The 9,454-nt window shown below is 41.4% G+C and overlaps 1 pseudogene; it reads right to left on the reverse strand.

The window, feature by feature from the left end:
• Window positions 1-7,629: 7,629 nt before the first annotated feature.
• On the reverse strand, window positions 7,630-8,104 carry LOC130880684 (trafficking protein particle complex subunit 6B-like; annotated as a pseudogene).
• Window positions 8,105-9,454: the final 1,350 nt, after the last annotated feature.

A 9,454-nucleotide genomic window follows, 5' to 3' on the forward strand; every position in this document is an offset into this window, starting at 1 on the left:
AGGGAAGGAGGGAGGGAAGGAGGGAGGGAGGGGAGTCTGAGAATGCTGAACTGGGTTGAAAAACACTCATGCGTCCCTTTTTTAGAAACGTTAAGGAAGTCCCCACTTCCACTGGAAGAACATAAAACAGTGACTTGCCAATGTCACGCAACTAATAAAGGACAGTATTAGACACAAATTCCTAAGACTGTGAAACCAACCGCAGTCTTTTCACTCCCCCCCTAAACCATCTTTCACCCCCTTCCAACAATCCATGCCAATCAGCTCCACTATGTAAGGAATGAGCACAACGGACCTTCGCAGGTTGCTAGGTGACCAGAATCCTCATGCATCTGATGTGTGAGCCAAAGACCCTGTGGAGCCGATGCCCTCAGACGAGCATCGCGGGCGCGGCTGTTGCTCTTCAAGTGCTCCAGCCTTGGTGTGCCCAGACTAGCTTAGTGCCTTCCACATATTGCTCATCTGGCAGAGAATTACTACTCTGCTCTACAAGTTCCCACAGATGGCTTTATTTTCCATTGCTATTAAATTGGTTTTGAACAAGACATAATTCTTCAAGTGCCTGGTGCGCTCTCTGGGTTTGCTCAAGCAAGATTCCATAAAAATGTAAATAATCGGAACACTTCTGGGATTATTTATCACAACTGACTTGCAGCTGTAAATTTATGTATTAATTTCAGCTATAAGCTTCAGTGGGGAAAAGATGAACAGTTGAAAATAGACTCTCCCACCTCACACCCTCTCTAGATCCCCATCTCTCTCTCCTCGGCTCCCAGCGAGCACACCGTGGCATAGACCACGGATCTGAGTCTAAAAGACATTAAATCGGATCAAAAAGAAATTGGGTGGCAAGCGTGGGAAAGTGAGCCATAGGCTCAGCTACTTCTCACTTGCTGCGAGAACCTCAGACAAGGCAGCTTCCTCCCCATGCCTTCTGCCAGTCCGCTGTGGAATTGCTCATGTCCCCTAGTTCTGTAATGCTTCCTTCCCCCTTTATTGGTTCAGCCTTCCTCATCCTTCTGCTCTCAGCTCACCTGCGTCTCCCAGAGCCTGCACTGAGTTGAGGATGGATGAATCTGTGTTACTTGAATGAGTGACACTGTTTATACCAGCAGACCGTAAGCACGCTCTCAAGGGCCTTCCTTCCACACCCTCAGCTTTTTCATTGCCCTCTGCATACAAGCCTGGGGTGGTTTTCATTCATTCAACACCTATGTGTTGGATCGGAAGATTGGTCTCACTTGGCCTGTGTATGCCAAGAGATGGAGGCGCCTGCGGTCTTTCTGGGTGGACAGTCCTTAGCCAATCAGTACAGGTACAGGCTTATACACACTCCAATTCCTGTAGGAACCAACCTGCACTACCCTGAGCCCCTACATGGCATGGAGCCTCATAACCCTGAGTTGAACTGACCCACACGCTTTTTAATTCCTTGCTTCTCCCCTCCCTTTGTTTCCAAGAGCCTCTCTTAATAAATCATACTTATGCAAATCCTTGTCTTCAGGTCTGCTTTCAAGGAGGCCAGCCTGAAACCCAGAGCCTTCCGCTGGGGGAAAAAAAAGGTTCTCGCTACGCTGGGATTAGCATCATAAATTTCAGTGCATGAAGGCACTCTAACCAGACAGGCCATTTTCTGGTTCAGATGAGGATATGGTGAGACTGTAACTAGCAGACAAGGGTCACGCCTGTGCCCTGAACCTTGCTACACTTCAGTCTTTGCTCCGGTGATTCTGAGCCCCACTGCAAAGGAGTTGCAAGTCTGAACCTAGCTACACTAGACCTGGTATCCTAGCCACACTAGACCTGGGAGTCTAGTGGCCAGGGTGATTTAGGAATAAACCAATGTCCTATCCACTTGCCCCTCCATGAGATTTCACCTTTAGCCTAAGGCAGGATGAGGCCAGGATTCTGTGTAGAGAGGGGATGTCAGCTGCCTAGAGGATCTTGGGGACTGAGATGCTTGTTGATGGGTTCTATGCCCTCTGACAGATGTCTTTAGCTTTAAGGATGACTAAAGGGGTAAAGTGCTCGCAGCATAAACATGAGGACCTGAGCTACCTGCACCCAGGTGAAAAGCCAAGTAATCAGTATATACCTATAAGCCCAGCACTGTCACGAGGGAGAGAGCAGGTTACTGGAGCCTCACTGGCCAGCCAGTCCAGCCCAAAACAGTGAGCTCCAGGTTTAGCAAAAGACCAAGTTTCAAAAAGTAAGGGAGGCAGCAATAGAGCGGTCACCCAAGTCAGTCTCTGGCTTCTACACAGAGAAGCAAATAACACCATCATTCAGACAAAGCGGTAGGCTACATAATGGGAATATATTTTTACCAATGCTACATCTGATGAAGAGCTAATACCCAAAATGTATAAAGAACTCAAAAAACTGAACATCAAGAAAACAAATAAACCAATAAAAATAGGGTACATGCAATGCCCGTCAAAATTCCAACAAAATTCTTCACAGACCTCAAAAGGACAATACTTAGCTTCATATGGAAAAGCAAATACCCAGGATATCCAAAACAATCCTGTACAGTAAAGGAACTTCTGGAGGCATCACAATCCCTGACTTCAAACTCTACTACAGAGCTACAGTACTGAAAACAGTCTGGTATTGGCATTAAAACAGATAGGATGACCAATGGAACTGAATCAAAGACCTGAATATCAATCTACACACCTATGAACACATGATTTTTGACAAAGAAGCAAAAAATATAAAATGGAAAAAAATAAAGCATATTCAACAAATGGTGCTGGCATAACTGGATATCAGCATGTAGAAGAATGAAAATAGATGCATATCTATTGCCATGCACAAAACTCAAGTCCAAATGGATCAAAGACCTCAACATAAAGCCAGACACACTGAACTTCATTGACTACATTGGCACAGGAGACCACTTCCTAAATATAACCCCAGTAGCACAGACACTGAGAGAAACAATTAGTAAATGGGACCTCCTGAAACTGAGAAGTTTCTGTAAAGCAAAGGATACGGTCAACAAAACAAAACGGCAGCCTATAGAATGGGAAAAGATCTTCACCAACCCCATATCAGACAGAGAGCTGATCTCCAAAATATACAAAGAACTCAAGAAATTGGCCATCAAAAGAACAAATAATCCAATTTTTAAAAAATGAGGTACAGACCAAAACAGAGAACTCTCAACAGAGGAATCTAAAATGGCTGAAAGACACTTAAGAAAATGCTCAACATCCTTAGTCATCAGAGAAATGCAAATCAAAACAACTCTGAGATTCCATCTTACACCTGTAAGAATGACCAAAATCAAAAACACTGATGACAACTTATGCTGAAGAGGATATAGGGTAAAGGGAACACTTCTGCATTGCTGGTGGGAGTGCAAACTGTTTCAGATCTGTACCCCATCCCATCCACTTGCTTCCACCCTCTGCCTAAGCAACCTCTCCCACAAAAATAAATAAATAAATAAATAAATAAATAAATAAATAAATAAAAAAAAAATAAAAAAAGTTTATCCCTTCAAATAGAATGTGCTCCTAGACACCAATTCAAGACACAAAATCCAAAACAACCGCTTTGGATTTTAGTATGGCAATTTCTCAGAAAATTAGGAAACAACCTACCTCAAGACCTAGCAATACCACTTTTGGGTATTACCCAAAGGATGCTCAATCATACCACAAGGACATGTGCTCAGCTATGTTCATGGCAGCATTATTTATCATATCCAGAACCTGTAAACAACGTAAATGCCCCTCAACTGAAGAATGGATAAGGAAAATGTTGTCCACTTACATGTACTACACAGTGGAAAAAAATAATGACATCTTAAAAATTGTAGACAAATAGATGGATCTAGAAAACATCATATTGAGTGAGGTAACCCAGACCCAGAAAGACAAATAATAATATTACTCACTTGTAAGTGACTTTTAGACATAAAGCAAAGAAAAATCAGCCTATAATTTACAATCCCAGAGAACCTAAACAACAAAGAGGACCCTAAGAGAGACATACATAGATCTAATCTACATGGAAAGTAGAAAAAAACAAGATCTCCTGAGTAAATCGAGAATGTAGGGATCATAGGAGAGGGTAGAGGAGAGGGAGGAAGAAGGGAGGGGAGTGGAGAAAAATATATAACTCGATAAAAACAATTAAAAATGAAAATAAATGAGTAGGAAAAAGCTTTTTAAAAGGGGTAAAGATTGAAACAGAGAGTTCACAAAAGAGGAAATAGCTGAGAAGAACTCAAAGAAATGTTCAGAACCCTTAGGATCATCAGGGAAATACAAATCAAACCTGCTTTGAGATTTCAACTTATATGAATTAGAGGCCAAGATTAATAAAATAAAAACAACTCATGCTAGTGAGGATACGGGACAAGGAGAACACTCATCCTGACTACAGGGCAAAGCCAGTTCGGGCACCCTCTCCACTATTGCTTAGGTTCTTAGCTGAGGTCATCCTTGTGAATTCCTGGGAATTTCTCTAGTGGCAGGTTTCTTGCTAGCCCCATAATGGCTCCTCAATCAAGATTTCTCTTTCCTTCCTCTCATCTCTGTCCTCCCTCTGTCCTGACCATCCATTTTCCTCAAGTTCCCCCTTTCCCTTCTTCCCTCCTCCCTTTGTTCCCTTTCCTCCCTTCCTTTTCCCCCCACCCCCATTCTTCCAATTTTCTCAGGAGATCTTGTCTATTTCCCCTTCCCAGGGGAATCTATATATGTTTTTCTTAGGGTTCACCTTTTTACTTAGCTTCTTTGGAGTTGTGGATAATGTGGGTTCATTATCCTTTGCTTTACAGATAGTATCCACTTATGAGTGAGTACATACCATGCTCATCTTTCTGGGTCTGGGTTACCTCACTCAGGGTATTTTTCTAGTTCCATCCATTTGCATGCAAATTTCAAGATGTCATTGTCTTTTACCACTGAGTAAAATCCATTGTGTAGATGTACCACAGTTATCTTTACCCATTCTTCAGTTGAGGGGCATCTAGGTTGTTTCCAGGTCCTGAATATTACAAATAATACTGCTATGAAGATGGTTGAACAAATGTCCTTGTAGTATGATTGAGAATCCTTTGGGTATAAGCCCAAGAGTGGTTTTGCTGGGTCTTGAGGTAGATTGATTCCCAATTTTCTGAGAAACCGCCATACTGATTTCCAAAGTAGTTGTACAAGTTTGCATTCCCACCAACAATGGATGAGTATTTCCCTTACTCTGTATCCTTTCCAGCATAAGCTATCACTGGTGCTTTTGATCTTAGCCATTCTCACTAGTGTGAGATGATAGCTCAGAGTCATTTTAATTTGCATTTCTCTGATGGCTTAGAATGTTGAACATTTCCTTAAATGGCTTCGGCCATTTAAAATTCTTCTTTTGAAAATTCTCTGTTTAGATCTGTACCCCACTTTTAAATTGGATTATTTGGTATTTTAATGTCTAATTTCTTGAGTTCTTTATATATTTTGGAGATCAGTCCTGTGTCTGATGTGGAGTTGATGAAAATCTTTTCCCATTAAGTAGGCTGCCTTTTTGTCTTGTTGACCATGTCCTTTGCTTTACAGAAGCTTTCCAGTTTCAGGAGGTCCCATTTATTTATTGTTTTTCTCTGTCTGTGCTATTGGTGTTTTTTAGAAAGTGGTCTCCTGTTGCAAACTGAATCCAAGAACACATCAAAAAAAATCATCCATGATAATCAAGTTGACCTCATCCCAGAGATGCAGGGATGGTTCAACATATGAAAATCTATCAATGTGATTGATCCACCATATAAATAAACTAAAAGAAAAATCCCATATGATCATCTCATTAGATGTTATAAAAGCATTCAACAAAATCCAACACCGCTTCATGATAAAGGTCTTGGAGAGATCAGAGAAACAAGGAACATATCTAAACATACAAAAAGCAATATACAGCAAGCCAACAGCCAACATCAAATTAAATGGAGAGAAACTCAAAGCAGTTCCACTAAAATCAGGAACAATTCAAGGCTGTCCACGCCCTTCATATCTATTCAATAGAGTACTTGAAGTTCTAGCTAGATCAATAGGACAACAGGAGAAGGTCAAGCAGATACAAATTGGAAAGGAAGATGTCAGATTTTTGCTATTTTCAGATGATATGATAGTATACATAAATGACCCCAAAAACTCTACCAGGGAACTCCTACAGCTGATAATTATCTTCAGTAATGTGGCAGGACACATAATCAACTCAAAAAAATCAGTAACCCTCCTATATACAAATGATAAAGAAGCTGAGAAAGAAATCAGAGAAACATCACCATTCACAATAGCCACAAATAACATGGAATATCTTGGGGTAACATTAACCAAAGAAGTAAAAGAACTGTACAAGAACTTTAAGTCTTTGGAGAAAGAAACTGAAGAAGATATCAAAAAATGAAAAGACCTCTCATGCTCTTGGATAGGTAGGATCAACATAATAAAAATGGTAATCCTACCAAAAGCAATCTATAGATTCAATGCAATTCTCATCAAAATCCCAACAAAAGTCTTCACAGACCTCGAAAGAACAATACTCAACTTCAAATAGGAAAACAAACAATTCACGATAGCCAAAACAATACACTACAATAAAGGAACTTCTGGAGGCATCACCATCCCTGACATCAAGCTCTATTATAGAGCTACAACACTAAAAACAGCTTGGTGTTGGCATAAAAACAGACAGGTTGACAATAGAATCAAATTGAAGACCTGGATATTAATCTACACACCTATGAAAACCTAATTTTTGAAAGACGCTAAAATTATACAAAGGAAAAAAAGTATCCTCAACAAATGGTGCTGGCATAACTGGATATCAACATGGAGAAGAATGCAAATAGATCCATATCTATCCCCACACACAAAACTCAAGTCCAAATGGATCAAAGACCTCAGTATAAATCCTACCACACTGAACCTGATGGGTATATTTTATTTTATTATTTTTCCTTAGATGCCTATTGGTTTTCTAGCAAGAGACAGAAAGAGCGTGGATCCTGATGTGAGGGGTGGTGGGAAGAACTGATAGGAATATGGGGAGGGGAAGCCATAATCAGAATATGTTGTATGAAGGTATCTATTTTCTTTTTTTGACAGTAACATATGTATTTATATATACATATAAACATACAATGTATAAATTAAATCCTTATATAAGCATACAAATTCTCTTGACAGAAATAAATTATAAACAATGCAATAAAATTAAGTTTAATTTAGCATAGTGGTTTGTTTTTTTTTTTAAATAACTAAAACACATTTATGCTTTAACAGATTTTGGTCATTTGAATAGAAACTATTCTGATTGGTGCATATTTTTCTCTACAGCAATTCAATGCACCCTGTTTTACTTCTCAATCTATGGTTAGATACGTATCACACTAGGAAATAAAGATGTTTAAAATAAAGAGCGTCACATCTTGGTGTCTAGTTTACTGACATCACTCCAAACAGTTCAGTTAGTTTACGTCACGGTGGAAGAACCTTAATCACCTTTGATTTGGTCTATGTGAATCTGGTGAGGTAAGCCCTCTCTGCTCCAGCACCGACGGCTAACGGTGAGCTGAGATCAGTACTTGCAGGACTTAGGCCAGGAGTAGCCTCTCTCCTGTTTCCCTGCACCCTACAGCTTCTGTATCATCACCTGGAATTTGCAGGCAGGCATTGGAGATACTTCAGCTGTTACAATACTTTTTATTCCCAAGTTTGACAAGCCACCTCTGATTAAGTCACATGTAAATGCTAGATACATTGATGCAGGTTCTGAACACTGTTTTCCAGCAGACAGCTGAGTAAGCAGTCGAAATTTGTTGTCCTGGAGCACATATATGCCCTGACGATTTGTCCTTAGATTATCAATTTGTTTCTTGAATACTGTAGTCCAAAAATCTTTACATATGAACTTCATGATGTCTAATTCATCCTTGACCTTGCAGTATCTTTTGTAAACCTTTCTATCAATCCTTGTCCCACTCGAAACCCTATGTTTTCCAGTTTAGTAATACATCGTCCATTTTCCACATCCCCTGATCGGCGGACTTGTACACTTCGGACACCATCTCGTTATGGAGAAGCAAAAACAACGCCTCGTCCACCATTTCCCACCAATGCCTCCAGCGGCTCCAATTTAGTGCGGGACTTGCGGTTCCCGTTAGCCAGCGCCGGTGGCCCGCGGAAGGCTGCCATAGACTGACTACGCCCCTCCCCAGGGCCACCGCCGCCACTGGGACCCAAGACCGAAGATATCTATTTTCAATAAAAGAGGAATAGGCCACTTCCAAAGAAGCAATATGATGCCTAAAATATCATTCCTCCCCCAAGTACCCGTGCTGTAATCTCACGGACCTACAAACGCACTATGTTCTATCACATGTCAGAAGGGACATCAAAGAGGTGGGGTGGTTCTACTGTGCCATTTAGGTGGGGCCCCTGGAACCACGGGGTCTTTATAAGGAGAGAAAAGGAAAGAAGGATGGAGGAGATGTGACAGTGGAGGCAGACATCCAAGAGATGCTGCCATGAGTCAAGACGTTCAAGTAGCCACTGTTTCTCGAATAGACAGGGGTTCAAATAAAGTCTCCTCCAGAACCTTCCAGAGTCTCCAGAAGGCGTGGCATTGATTTCAGAACATTTTGAGCCATGAAGCCTATAGTGACTGTCACAAATGCAAGAAGAGATTCATAGCATGACGGGTGGGAACACGGGGTGCAAAGTCTTAAGGTGGGGCATCTTTACAACATACGTGTGGTGGACCAAGTATTCCAGTGCCACTGGGGACAGAACAGGGAGGTGATGTGGAGCCTTATGGATCACCAGCTACAGAAATCTTGCATTTCCTTCCAAGATTGGTGGGAGACACTAGGAAACTTTAAGACAAGTTCTACTGCATTAAGACAAAAAATATGACCACGATATAGAGAACAGGGGAAGAACACTCATGAGGACCCCTAAGCAGAAGCAGAGAGATCAGCAGAAGGCCCAGGAGTAAACACGAGTGCCCTGATCAGAGCAGTGGGGATTTGGGTAAGGAGACGGCTGCAAGGTACACCTCAGACACTGACTTATGGCTCTGAACAAAAATCAAATAAAATAATTTGGACATCTTAATGCCAGGGGCCCTTTGATCAAATAAAAGCCCCCTTTTCAGATACCACATGTTGGCTTCTGACAGTGATAAACGATGTCACCACACAGGTAATCCCCAGAGCAGGGACTTGGGGATGTTCTAGGAGAACAGAAAGGGTAAAAGGAAAAATGTATGTCCCTTTCTGAACACCTAAGGACAAATGGCTGCCCAGCAAGGAAGAAATTAGCCCAAGTACAGAAGGATTGGCTGGTCATGCAGGGGACACTTGAGAAGACAGCATGTTATTTATGGGGACAATGTCTTACCCTCCCAAACAACCATCAAGTCCCGACCTGTCCCGGTACTGTGAAATTCTCAGCTT

The sequence above is a fragment of the Chionomys nivalis genome, chromosome 8, assembly GCF_950005125.1.
Source record: "Chionomys nivalis chromosome 8, mChiNiv1.1, whole genome shotgun sequence".
Lineage (NCBI taxonomy): Eukaryota > Metazoa > Chordata > Mammalia > Rodentia > Cricetidae > Chionomys > Chionomys nivalis.